Here is a 15,008-nt window from a genome sequence, read left to right as displayed (position 1 = left end):
ATTTTTCGAGAATTATAGATGAGAAAACACAAAAACCAACTAGAGTAAAGTGCATTCACTGTGGGACTGAGTATAATTATTCTGTTGATCATGGAACGTCTACTAAAGCACTTGACAAAGTGCAAAAAGTATCCTCATGCAGATAAGAAGCAAATGTTGTTTGCACCACGTAACAAAGATGTGGTTGGCGAGGTAGGGGAAAATACTAGTGGTGGTAGTGTCTTAACAACGTGGAAGTTTGATCAAGAACGTTCTAGGCACATGCTTGCTCGGATGATTATTATTGATGAACAACCTTTTTCCACGGTTGAGCGTGTCGATTTTCGTGATTTTGTCACTGAATTACAGCCTCTTTTCCAACATTTATCACGATTTACGGTGGCTAGAGATTGTATGAAGTTGTATCTGAGTGAAAAAACTTGTTTGAAAGCTTACTTTGGTAAGCTTAATTCTAGGATTGCACTTACAACTGATATGTGGAGTTCCATCCAAAACTTGAACTATTTATGTCTCACTGCACATTTTATTGATGAAAACTGGAAGTTGCATAAAAGAATCATCAATTTTGTGGTGATGCATAGTCACAAGGGTAGGGAGATTGGGAAAATGGTGGAGAAGTGCATTTACGAGTGGGGAATAGAAAATAAGGTGTCCACAATAACCGTGGATAATGCTAGTTCCAATGATGTGGCCATTGATTATATGAAGGAAAAATTTTCAAGGGAAAGGCTTTTGATCTTGAGTGGTGATGTTTTACATATGAGGTGCACAGCTCATATATTAAACTTGATTGTCCGAGATGGATTGAATGAGGTGCGCGATTCTATTGAACGTATCCAAAATGTAGTTAGGTATGTGAGGAGTTGTCCAATGAGAGCCAAAATATTTCAATCTTGTATTGAGAATGGGAGAATCACATACAAGGGTTCAGTTTGTCTTGATGTTGCCACTAGATGGAATTCCACTTACGTAATATTAGACACCGCCATAAAGTTCAGGAAAGCTTTTGAAAAGATGGAAGAAGATGATTCATCTTTCTTAAGGGAGATTGACAATGACCCTCCTCAAAATGAAGATTGGGAAAATGCTATCATTCTTTCTAAATTTCTGAAACAGTTTTATAATGCCACCAAACGGATGTCGGGGAGTTCATATGTTACTTCAAATGATTACTTTGAAAGTATAGCTTTTTTGTATAAATATTTGAATCATGCGGCGAATTCTTTGGTCCCTAAGCTTCAAGCTATGGGTTTAAAAATGAAGGAGAAGTTTGACAAATATTATGGGAGTTTGGATAAAATAAACATGATGGTGTTGATTGCGGTTGCGTTGGATCCCACAAAAAGTTAAATTATGTGAAGTTCTGTTACGGACAAATTTATGATGATGAAGCAAAAATTGATAAGATGCATGATAAGGTGAAGCTTGCCTTGGAGCGTTTGTATAAATTTTATGAGCAATCCCTTGTTGGTTCTAGTAAACAAAATTTTGGTGCTTCAAGCGTAAGTACTAGTAGTAGTGGTTCCAATGTCAATACTAATAACAATGAAGGTGACAATGAGGATGACATCCAAGCTTGGCGACAAAGCTTTCTTCACGCGAAGAAAACAGTGCTTGATGAAAACAAATCTGAGCTTGATCGGTATCTTGAAGCCGAAAGTGAAGATGTCATAAATCTTGACCTTTTGATGTGGTGGAAGAGTACTGGGTCAAAGTATAAAATCTTATCTTTGATGGCTCGGGATGTTTTGTCAATTCCCGTGACTACCGTTGCTTCGGAGTCGACTTTTAGTACATCGGGACGTGTGCTTGACGGCTTTCGAAGTTCTTTGACTCCTAGAGTGGTGGAAGGTTTGATTTGCACTCAAGATTGGTTGAGAGCCGTTCGCGTGCCAATTAATGTTGAGGAGTGCATTGAGAATGCGGAAAAGTTTGAGTCAGGTAAGTCGTTTAAATTTTTTTCTATTTTGTAATTCATTCACATATTATCTATTGAGTGAATATTTTATTTAATCTCTTTTTGGGTTTTTAGATTTGGATTGTCTTACCGAGGACATTATCATTGGTAAATAGACTTCCTTTTGTGGAAGCTCCGATTTTGTGGTGAGTAAATAGACTTTATTAATCGGCATATTTGCATTTGTCTTTGGAGCATGGTTTCTTGTTGATTTTTCTTTGTGTATGAATTTCAGGATTTTTCTTAGAGATTGAACCCATTGAAGGTAACATAGCTGGATTCAGGCCACCTCCAAAAGGTCAGTGTATATATTTAGATATATGTCTTGATGTTAGGTCTATTTTAGTCAAAAAGAAAAAGACAGCAAACCTATAACTCTCCCTCAAGTGGGCAATCACCAAGATCCCATATCCTAATCACTACTTTGTATATTCATTAGTTTTCAGTTGGAGCTTTTTGTCCTCTCGTAAGGCAGGGAAGGATGCTGGAGCTTTTTGTCCACTTTTTTTTAATTCTTATGGCATGGGACAATTGTTTATCAGATTCTGATGTGTGGATTGGAGCCTTAGGATTTTTGGAAACAGAAGTAAGGAGTTCTCTCATCATGGCGCAAAATAAAGAGCTAAACATGTTGAACAGATTCCTGAAAATGTGACTCTTAAAGATTTATGCGATTAGACTATGTCTTGGCACATAGTGCTTTTGGATTGTTGATTTTGATGGATTGTAATTTCAATTGCCCATTTTAGGGATTGTTACTTTTGGCGAATAGTGGTTTTTATTATTCATCTTTTATTTTGAATCGTTTCATTACTACATTATTATTTTGCTAGAAAAAAATGAAACCAGAAAAAAGAAAAAAAAAAAATAGGCTCTCGGGTAGACCCTGAAACTGGACCGGAAAAATAGGGTCGGTTCCAAAACAGGGTCTAGGGAAAACAGGGTCGGTTTCAGGTTTCAAAAATTGGGAACGGATTATAATAGGGTTGGTTTCAAGTTCCGGGTCTGGACCCAACCCACCTTGGAACCGATCACCCCTAGTAGAAATGAAGAAGGAGGCTAATCGCATTACCCTTGTACCATACTAAAAACAATCTGGTTCTTATGTCTTCAGTTCCAAACCGTACATGTACTCTCTCCTTTTAAGCTGTCTAAAGTAATCTCATTATGATGGTCTTCAGTTGTAGCCTCACAAATGTCAGACCTCTAGTTCAGACACACCACCAATCACGGGTCAAACGGTAGAGAGAAATTCAAGCGAGTTCAACACATAAATTGTGCTAGCAATTGTTCTTGTGTGTGAATTTTTGATTGGCGTCAATCATCACTAATAATCAATCTCATATCCAATTTATTAAACCAATTTGGCCATTAACTCTAAAACCATTTCAGAGGACTAATTCGGCTGCTGAGTCTGAACCCATTTCAAAGTCCGAATATGGACATTGAAATCACACGGGCACACTTCTCCAATTTATTATCTGAACCCCGTGTAAACGATGCCTCAGGGCATTTCAGTGATCACAAGCTCGAAGATGTCTATGAAGCTTCACGCGATTCACATATTCTGCCATGACTTAATATGCACAAGATCATCGCCAACTCAACGACATTCGAAACACCAATTGAATCCACATTATTTACTCAATCCAACATAACAACATGCTCAATTTGCCACTCAAGGTAACTCAGCCACGGTCCACAATTTGGCGCACATAAATTATACTTTTAAGTCATTGAAATCACACATGTCTATGGCCCATATTGGCTCACGTTACTCGGCCAATCACACAATCACCATGGCACCATAAAATCAAGTCATAATGCAGGCCACACTACCTATCATAAAATTAGCCACTTGCACATATCATCAATCTTTAAATTTAACATATGAACGCACGTTATATCATAGGCCACCGTCCGCACCTTGGCCGACCACAATAAAGTCCTACAATCATGCACATCACAATCCACCATCCAAGCACCAACCTAGCACAACATGGCCCATCAAGCCGACACCATGCAGCCTTTGAACCAACCGCATTCCATCTCTAATTCACCCTTGAATAGCCATACTTTCCCGAGCCTAATCCACCCTATGGTCAGTCCTACTAATGTCACCACATAACCCCTAAAATCTCACCAATAACCCCTAAACTTGTCTAATAATGCACATAGGCCTAAATAGGGTTTAGGGTTTCCACTTACACAAGTCCTAAGCTTGAAATGATGGCTGGACAAAAGAGGAGGGTGGCCGAATAGCAGCTGGGCCACGCCGGACCAGTAGGGACTCCGACGGCTCACGGTCAAGGCTGGCCGGTTGGTGATGGTGTTGGCGCCGAAGATGAAAGAGAGAAAAGAAAAGAATGAGGTGGCCGAGTGGGTTGAGGGCCGGCCGGACGAAGGCCAGCAACGGCGGTGGCATGCGGCTCCGACGGTGGCAGCACGGCCGCGGCTGGTGGGCTGCTTCGGCTGGCTGGCTGGCTTCTCGTGAATAAGGAGGAGAAAAGAGAATGGAAAGAATGAGGGGGAGTGTCTCGGCCAGACCAGGGGGAAAATGAGAAGAGAGAGAGAGTTTATCACAATTATTGGGGGGAATTAGGTATGCTACCCCATCAATAAAGTCAAGGCTGCCCCACCCCACCCACTAACTCATCTAATGGCCATAAATTAATCTCTAACCATCCTTATCACAAATCAAAGGCCAAGATTGCATCTTGCATAAAATATCTAGGGACAAGGTGGGGAATAAGCAAGGGAGATGGGGGCAGCTTGGTCTTTCATTTTTAGCAGCCAAGGGGCTTTATAAAGTCCAAATTAACCTCCCATAATTCGAAATAAGGCATAGGGCTTAAGGGCAAAACGGTAATTTTCCACTCCCGGCCCAAAATTCAATTTTTCGACCAAACCAATCCCAAATTTGATTGGCCACACTAATACGACGTTGTCCTTAAAAATTAGTCATATACGTCCGTGAAATTCGACACTTAAGTTCGGAATCAACTCAACAATCAATTTCACTCAAATGCGATTTTAGCGTCTCTTACTAACGGGTGGCTTTTTAGGGGTTACGCGTATCGACCTAGGGTTACTCGAGCCATGGTGGCCTTGATTACCAAGAAAATGTGAGGGTCCATCACTAGTTCCGGAGGTCGCGATCGTTCGGAATAAGTTTAGGATCGTTCGTTACGCACACAATTGATCATGCGGAATCACCCGCGATCCGATCGTACGTGTCACATCCTCAATTTCAGTCCCTGGGAAAATGGCTATGGTTTAAGTTTGGCGGTTTTCCATTTGGAACTAATATTTTTACTCTTGTTTTGGAAAACCGTATTTCGGATCCTTGGTACCCCTTCGTTTTGTTATTTTTGGGGAGACTTTTTTGGTCCGAATTTTCAAACACTTTCTTCTTTAAAGTTGTTCCAAACATCTTGAAGTTATACATACTTTAATTTCAGAATTTTTGGAATTGATATGAGTGGCACGATGGCCTATTTTCCGACCGTGTGAAACTGCCCAGAATGGGTATTTCGGTGATGTTCACACCGTATTTATTTTCTACACGCTTTTCTGGGCCGATTTTGGAAAATTTTCCTTCATAAAAGTTGTTTAGAACGTCCTTTTCTATAACTCATATAAATTTGGAAATTTTCCGAGATGATTTGGATTCTGGACAGAGCTTACTTTGAGAAACAAGAATGCTGTTCCAGCGAACTGTTTTTAGTCTGTCTTTGAGCTACTAAAAATAGTGTTTACAGAGAGATTTAGATTTTATATTCTTCATGAAAAGTGTTTGTTAAGGCCTTGTTTATGACATATACAAATTTGAGAATTTTCGGAGTCCATTTACTATATTTTCAAGTCCAATTTCGTGAACAGTGCAAAGCTGTCCGGTTTTGTCAGATTTCAAAGATTCAGCATTTTCTATACGAGAACGTTGGAATTTGGACTTGGTGTCTTTTGGTGATTTAAAATACAAGTTCTGAGCTTTCAAATGAGATATTTTATGGTTTGATTGGAGGCCGTCTCAGGGGGAAAACGAGAGTGAGCCGAGAGAGAGCCGAGAGAGGGAAAGGCAGAGAGAAATCATTAGTGGCTTGGATTCATTGTGCTCTCTTCATCGTGATCCTTTGGCTATAGTTCATTAATGAACTTTAATGCTATCTATCATGACCTTAGACTTTGGAGGTCTCTTCATCATGACAAGCATTAATAGTCTTGAGTGAGGAGCAAGTTTGGGGTTTGATAAATTGAAGAGGCCATTCGGCCAAGAGAGAAAGAGAGGGAGTAGCCGTGAGGGGAGAGAGAGAGAGAGAGAGAGAGAGAGAGAGAGAGAGAGAGAGAGAGAGAGAGAAAGAGATAATGTTAGCCTCTTCATCATTTTAGTCCATTAAGAGCAATTAATGGCATTAAATTCAAGCCATCATGACTTTTGACTATTGTGCACATTAATACTTGGCTTCTTCTCCAAGCCTATTTGTCTATAAGGAAGCAAGAAGCCTCACGTGAAGCCCCTCCCCTTCTCCTCTCTCACGCCAACCTCGCCATCATCTTCGTCTTCCTTTGTTTCTTGTTTTTCTCACTTTGGCCGAGAAGCTCACACCCAAAACAATCCCGAACCGGCCCGTGTCTCTTCTCGTTCCTACCCAAGAGCCCACGGTTTAGCCTTCGTAGGCCTAGGTTTGTTCGGCCAAGCAAGAAGGAAGCAAGGAGAAAGCCCGAAATTTCCCGAGCTCGCCCGTCTCGAACCCCATTCTCTAGTTTTGTTTGTCGTTGAGTAAGTGAATTCCCTAATATCGGGAATGGAAGTTGCGATACGTTGTAACATGGGTTGGTTGGCCGTTTCCTGGTTTCATGGTTGTTTGTTGTTTCTCATCTAATGATGTTCACGTGTGATACTCACGTTTGATGTTTGTTTGGTTGGTTTCGTAGCATGACTTTGCTATTTGAAATGCCATTGATGCCGGTACGGTAAGAATTGACTTGTGTGAACGACGATTGTCTCGTCCTCGCTTGATATTAGTGTTTTCACTTACTGAGTCTCCCCAACTCATCCCCCGTTGTTTTCCTTTTTTTTCAGGTCCGTAGGATGGCATCTCCCCCAGCTCGCGTTGGCAATCCCGTGGAGCAGCGAGCCGAAGTGCTCACCGTGATAGATGTCAGAGAAGACCGTTCCTATCGCCGAATCACGATGCTTGTGACGATTCGATGAGGGCCTAACGGACTTGGTGCCTCATCCGTGCATAGGTTCAATGGTGCTTTGGCGGTGCGGGCGGGTCGGCTCCGGGATAAAGCCACGGGTGGGATGTGAGATGGCCAGGCGGACGGGACCGGGGTGAAGGTGAAGAAGCGAGGAGCGAGAAGCCGTAGTGGGTATAGGATAACCCAAGTCAAAATTTGTTATTCATAGTCCGCTATGAAAATATGTGTTATCTGCCATGGACGAAGGGCCTGTATTTAATATGTTTGCATGCATTGTAAACATAAAGTTTATTCATGATGCTGTTTGTCTTATTTCCGCTGTGTATATTGATTGTGATTGTCCCGCGATATGCTTCCGCCTGTGTGTAACGAAATATAATAATGAACGGGACGTTGCATGAATGACCCCGAGGTAGGGGCGTTACAGTACGTCGTTGGCAAATCGATCCGCAACCCTTCCTTGGATCAGCCCACATTGGCCCAAAATATTCCCTCATCATTCCTCAAAATCGAAGGTCGATTCACGGTCGAGTTCTTGGGTCTACATACCGTTTTCCTAGTTAGTCATTCTCTATTGGTTAGTATCCCGAGAGTGATCAGTTCCGGGCGAGACTTACTAAAACGAAATGAGAAATACACATTCATTTTATTGATCACGAAAGTGGGTCGAATTCAGAACGTCACAACTCTTTCCCCCTTACAAAAATTTCGTCCTCGAAATTTACAACCCAAACCCGTCTACTCAAACAACTGGGGGTGTTGCCGTCTCATCGCTTCTTCACTCTCCCAGGTGGCACCTTCCGTTCCATGATGCTCCCAAACTACTTTGACCATCGAAATCGTCTTATTTCGCAGCACCCGATCCTTTCTATCTTCGATCCTCACTGGCCTTTCCACGTACGACATCCTATCATCCACGTCTATTTCTTTATATCTCAGCACGTGGGTCGGATCCGGCTCATACTTCCTCAGCATCGACACGTGGAACACGTTATGCACTTGGGATAAGTTAGATGGCAAGGCGAGTCGATAGGCCAGATCTCCAATCTTCTCTAAAATCTCCAATGGACCGACATATCTCGGGCTCAACTTTCCTTTTTTGCCAAATCGGGACAGTCCTTTCATTGGCGACACCTTAAGAAAAACATGATCTCCAACCTGAAATTCCAAAGGTCTCCTTCTCCGATCGGCATAACTTTTCTGACGACTCTGCGCTTTCTTTAACCTTTCTCGAATGATCTCGACTGCCTCAACTTTCTTTTGAACCAATTCTGGACCCGTTATACTCTGTTCCCCAACTTCATCCCAACACACTGGCGTTCTGCATGCTCTGCTATACAATGCCTCAAACGGAGCCATCTGAATACTCTGCTAATAACTATTATTGTAGGCAAACTCGACTAAATGCAACTGCTCTTTCCATTTACCCTGGAAATCCAACACACATGCGCGTAACATGTCTTCCAAAGTCTGGATCGTCCTCTCCGACTGGCTATCCGTCCGTGGATGATAGGCCGTACTAAACTGAAGCTTCATTCCTAAGGCTGTTTGAAAACTTTTTCAAAAATTGGCAGTAAACCTCGGATCACGGTCCGAAGTAATGGTCACTGGCACCCCATGAAGTCGAACAATCTGACGCATATACAAATCCGCATATCTCTCCAACTCAAAATCCTTCCGCACCGCCAGGAAGTGCGCTGACTCAGTCAATCTGTCAACTATCACCCAAATCGAATCATGCCCTCTCTAGCTCCTTGGCAACCCCGTGACAAAGTCTATCGTGACATGTTCCCATTTCCATTCGGAGATTTCCAATGGTCGCAGAAGTCCTCCAGGCCTACAATGCTGCGCCTTTACTTGCTGACAGGTCAGACATTTCGCCACATGCTTGGCCACATCCGCTTTCATACCATTCTACCAGTAATGCTGCCGTAGGTTCTGATACATCTTTGTACTGCCCAGATGAATGCTATAATTACTGCGATGAGCTTCCTTCAAAATTTCCTCCTTAAGTTCCACATCGTCGGGCACGCACAACCGTCCACGGAACTTCAAGATCCCGTTCTCGGATACTTGGAAATCCGGTTTTCTCTTGGCGGCGTCCATTTCCACTATCTTCTGAATTTCTTGGTCTGTAGATTGAATTGCCTTAATCTTGGTTTGAATTTCTGGTTCGATCCTTAACGCGGCAAGTAAATTCGACACACGACTCACCTCAAACTTAAATTCTGAATCTCTTATCCCTTCCAATAGAGTCCATTCCTTGACCATCATGTGTGCAATACTCGACTTCCGACTTAGCGCATCTGCCACTCGATTAGCCTTCCCAGGGTGATACAAGATGTCGTAATCGTAGTCCTTGAGGAGTTCCATCCAACGACACTGCCTCATATTCAACTCCTTCTGTGAAAACAAATACTTGAGACTCTGATGATCCGTGCAAATTTGAAACTTTTCCTCGCACAAGTAATGCCTCCAAATCTTAAGGGCGAAGATGATCGCAGCCAATTCCAAATCATGAGTCGGGTAATTCATTTTGTGCGGCTTCAACTGACGTGACGCATACGTAACCACCCTTCCATGTTGCATCAACACACATCCAAGTCCTCTCAACGACGCATCACTGTAGATCTCAAACCCTCCTGACCCTGACGGAATAGTCAACACCGGAGCAGTCATCAACCTATGCTTTAGCTCCTGAAAACTCCTCTCACACTTATCGTCCCATTCGAACTTCGTTTATTTCTTAAGTAGTCGTGTTAACGGCGTGGCTATTGACGAGAACCCTTCTACAAAATGCCTGTAATACCCTGCCAAACCCAAGAAACTCCGAATCTCTGTTACTGACGTCGGTCTTGGCCACTGCCTCAATCTTAGTTGGGTCCACTGAAATTCCATCTCCAGAAATTATATGTCCAAGAAACACCACTCGGTTGAGCCAGAACTTGTAGGGTTCATCAACGGTAAAAACGCAGCGGAATATAGAACCCTAGACAGGATCCATGTGTATATTGAAATCGAGAGAGAAATTCGATACGTACCTTTTGCAGATCGAACGTAAATTGACAATTGATTGTGTCTGGATTAGCGCCCCAAGTGTTGCGCCTCTACCGGTATCCACACATGCGAACAGAACTCTCCAACGATCCAAGTGCTAGCTAAAAATCTTGAAGTTCGTTTTCTTCAACGCCTTTTGATTTTCGATACTCTCTCGAAAAACCCTAGACAGAGAACGATTATCTATCTATTTATATAGCCTTATTATCCAGCGGAGTTATAAAAGAAGTGGGCCGGGCGATTTGGGCCCGCCAAACCGTCCATCTTCAATCGTACGTTTAATCGTTATCTCATAACGTGTACGATCGCGTAGATAAATTGAATAGGAGAATAAATTAAAATTTACTTCTTATTTTAAGTAGATCCTGCCGCACAGAAAATATTAACTTAGTTCGCTTTTGTGTGCGACCCTATAGGTTCACTAAACATTAGCAGTGTGCTCAAAACCCTTTTTGGCCCACAAGTCATAATCGGTCTCTAGCAAGACATTATGACTACCTAAGTATAGTGAAGGTCAGTTTTTCGACACAACCTAATCCACAACTAATATTAGAGTATCAACCTTGATTGATTCCTAGGGCAGACCACTAACATAACTCGCACTTATTGAACTTGGTGTAAAGTGTGTGTTCTCTTAAGGTCCGTAGCACTTCACTTAAATGCACCTCATGCTTTTCCGGGCTCTTTGAGTACACCAATATGTCATCGATGAAGACTATAACGAACTGATCTAACAACTCCTTAAATACCCGATTCATTAAATCCATAAAGGCAGCAGGAGCATTAGTCAAACCGAAAGGCATCACCGTGAATTCATAATGTCCATATCTTGTCCGAAAGGCCATCTTAGGTATATCTTCTTTCTTAATCCTCAACTGATGATACCCCGTCTGTAGATCGATCTTAGAAAACACTGAAGCTCCTTGCAACCGATCAAACAAGTCATCTATCCTCGGCAGTGGGTACTTGTTCTTAACGGTTACTTGGTTCAACTGCCTGTAGTCAATATACAACCTCAAAGTCCCATCCTTCTTCCTTACAAACAACACCGGTGCTCCCTATGGAGACGCACTTGGACGGATAAAACCCTTGTCCAACAACTCTTGCATCTGGACCTTTAACTCCTTCAGTTCTGACAGAGACATCTGGTAGGGCGCCTTCGAGATCGGCTCGGTTTTAGGGGCCAACTCGATTACGAATTTCACTTCTCTTTCTAGTGGCAAACCCGGCAATTCCTGAGGAAAGACTTCAGGAAAATTGCACACCACGGGTCTATCCTCCAATTTCGGCTCCGCAACTGTCGGATCAACCACGTTCACCAAATACCCTTTACATCTTTCCTCCAACAACTTGGTTACCTCAAGTGAAGAAATCCAAGGGATCGAGGTTCCTCCTTGATTTCCAACAAACTCGAATCTAGGATGTCCAATCGGGTTGAATTGGATCACCCTATTACTACAGTTCATCATGGCTTTCTGCTTAACTAACCAATCTATCCCAACAATCACATCAAAATCAAACATAGCTAGCACCGCCAAGTCTATCCTTTCCTCCCTATCCCCAATCACTATCTTACAGTTCGGACACCCTAACGAGACCAACACCTTATCATTCAACGGAGTTGTCACACAAAGCATAACTTCAAGCAGAATCGGTTCAATTCCAGTCAATCTAACAAACTGTTCTGATATAAACGAGTGCGAAGCCCCCGGATCAAACAAGGCATATGCAGCATGATCACAGAGAGAGACCGTACCTGTGACCACTCCTGGCGCGTTCTTAGCCTTCCTTCTCGCCATTGCATACACCCTTCCTTGAGCTGGCGGTCTATTCTGATTAGCCGGCGGGGAATTTCCAGTTTGATTCCCAATCCGGGGCGGTTGAGATTGCATTGGTGGTCCTGCTGGACATTAAGGGCAATGTCTTATCTAATGGTCCATGCTCCCACACCTAAAACACGCCCCAAATTGGTTCTGAGAGTGATTCGGCTTCCCGATATTTCTCTTGACAGGAGGGATAAAATGCCTATTTCCCGATATCGGCCTCTTCCCGAAGCAGCGGTTGTCCTTAGCTGGGGCAAACCGCGATCCAGAAGCGGCGGCCCTATCCATCTGATCCTGTTCTATCGCCTAAGCTCACTCATACATCTCTCCATAAATTCCGGATATTCAGCGAGATCATCTGACTACGGAGGTCTGGCTTCAGTCCATCCCGGAACCTTCGGACCTTATCCAGTGGGTTCTCTACCATTCTTGGCGCAAACTTCGAAAGTCTTGCAAATTCCACCTCATGCTGATCTACCGTCATCTGTCCTTAGCGAAATCTCATAAACTCTGCTAATTTCCTTTCTCTGGCACTCTTAGAAAAGTATTTCCCGTAGAAATTCTCAGTGAACACAGCCCAAGTCTGGGAGGTACCCGCAGGGAACACTCTCCCCCTGGTGGCCTTCCACCAATCACCGACATTCTCTTGCAACTGGTACATAGCCAAGGTCACCTTCTCGGCCTCGGTGCACCCTAGGACTTCAAAGGCCTTTTCCAGTTCCTCCACCCAACGCGGTGCAGCCTCGGGGTCACCCTTTCCATCGAACTTCGGCGGCTTTAATTTCAAGAACTGCTCCACCAGCTGATGTATCTATCTATTCACAACCACTTGAGCCTACCCCTGATTGGCTTGATTTCCATTAGCAGCAGCAGTTGCAACGGCCTCAGCAGCTTGGGCAATATTGGCAGCCCTTTCTTGAGCCTGCCTTCCCATCAAGGTTCCGATCTCCTGTAGTGCCTGAATGACCCCTTCAATCCTCGGGTCTCCTATCTCTTGGCCCCTTATGCTCGATTGTCCTCGTGTCGCCATTCCTCTGCTCATCCTCATGGGTTTCTCACTACCCACCTACCTGCTATAATTCCATTCAGGAATTAAAGACCTAGGCCAAACTATACTAGCCTAAAGTCCTAGGCAATGAATCATAACAATCATTTACATTGCAGGCAGTCAATCATAAACGACACAAGGTCACAACCAATGAGATATGTGTACTTACCTTGGGTCTTACAGCACCTGCACTTTATGTGTCATCTCCAACAATCACTCAATCATGAAAATCAAACAGTCGGGAGGTACACGTAGCACACAAGTCTCCCTATTTAGCTACTCGAGGTCATCGCTCTTTATCACTCCAGGCTTCGACCGAGTTGGATCGAGCTAACCTCGCTCTGATACCAAATCAACAGGGATGTCACGCCCCGAACCCCTACGGCACGCGGCATCCCTTCATCGGCTGTATCAAACGCGACGTCCTAGGACTCGTCGCTGACCCAAATCAACAGATCAGAGAAAATACACATGCGAAAACGATCACACACCCATACACAAATAAACATGACCAAGATAGCAACGGAAGACATACATAACAAACGTAACAACATACTTCATAAATACATAACTATATTAATCAAAAGAGGATTTACATCATCCATTAGCGACGGGAACATACATAGGCCAAAAATGGTTCAACAAGCCACCATCATAAAAAAGGGACTCGTGGCTCAATTGAGTTAGACCTAACAACCGATAGGGCTCATTCCAAAAAGTGTCGACCCTAACGCTATCTAAACCCTGAGTTAACCCCTAGGTGGAACCCAATCCGAATCGGATCCAGAAGACTCGGATGCATCAACGGACGACTCGGACTCGGAATCCATCGACTCGGGCTCAGACTCGACCTCCAGCAGCTCCTCCTCGGGGTCATCCTCGGGCTCCCGTACCACCTCGAGATCCTTCTCCGGCTCAGACTCAAGCTCCATTGGCTTGGATCGGGATCGGACTCCCACTCCATAATCTCCTCCTCGGGGTCGGACTCCTCGTCAGACTCTATGACGACGGGCCGTGGATCAGAATCCGCCTGGAACACAGAATCGGGGTTCGCTACCTCCCCATCAGCTGCCTGCGGGTCCCACTGACCTAACCCGTCAATCGGAACCTCAAAAGTCATAAGGGGTCCATAATAGCCGGACTGGTCCCGAAAGCACCAACCAAGGTAAGGATGGGCCTTGAGCGGTGGCCCGCCCTCGTCGACCCATACGATGGTGTAATATCTAACATAAGTCTCCCCGTTCCCAATAGGATACTCGATCACCAAACGCTCTATATGGTCCGGGATCCCAAAACGTAGCGGTACGCTGGCCATCCTCAAGGTCGGGGGTCTGAAATGTTGGGGTTACAACAGTGAGAACGAATCTCAGTAAGTAGGCCCCCTAAACCTAACCTAGGCTAACATACACCTCCAGACAAGTAACTATACAATCATACAATCGAGTAATCAAACGACTTCGGCCCTCGGGCCCAAATCAAGCACGTAATCAACCCTGCAGGTTAGGCACATAATAATAATACGAAAATCAGTCATGGCACATACGCGTTATCACTAGTCCACGAACACATGCCATGCACATGCTTGCACCCATTAATGCATGATTCGCACACGTGTCAATTTCCAATTAATATCTGACCCGCGTTAAACGCATCAGGTCCATCACTGCTCGGGACTCACGTGATACGCATCAAGTCCATGACTCAACCCGCGTGAGCGACGCCTAAGGATGGCCATCTTCCGATAAACCGATCATCGTCCCGTGTTAAACGCCTCAGGACAGGTTTAATATCCCGCGTTAAATGCCTCAGGGCTTATGTGATCACACGGGCATACTTCTCCAATTTATTATCTGAACCCCGCATAAACGACGCCTCAGGGCATTTTAGTGATCACAAGCTCGAAGATGTCTATGAAGCT

General features: G+C 44.0%; 1 long non-coding RNA gene across 1 annotated transcript; it reads left to right on the top strand.

The window, feature by feature from the left end:
- The first annotated feature begins 1,508 nt into the window (after positions 1-1,508).
- On the top strand, positions 1,509-2,582 carry LOC130140192 (uncharacterized). The gene is made up of 4 exons (XR_008818204.1): positions 1,509-1,941; positions 2,033-2,103; positions 2,193-2,255; positions 2,404-2,582. It is a non-coding gene; the product is annotated as an uncharacterized LOC130140192 (long non-coding RNA).
- Positions 2,583-15,008: the final 12,426 nt, after the last annotated feature.

The sequence above is a fragment of the Syzygium oleosum genome, unplaced genomic scaffold (assembly GCF_021117445.2).
Source record: "Syzygium oleosum isolate NSW1041296 unplaced genomic scaffold, Sole_v2.1 Sole_v2.16, whole genome shotgun sequence".
Lineage (NCBI taxonomy): Eukaryota > Viridiplantae > Streptophyta > Magnoliopsida > Myrtales > Myrtaceae > Syzygium > Syzygium oleosum.
Note: the sequence above shows the minus strand (reverse complement) of the source record. Positions and strands in the feature narration are given on the sequence as shown.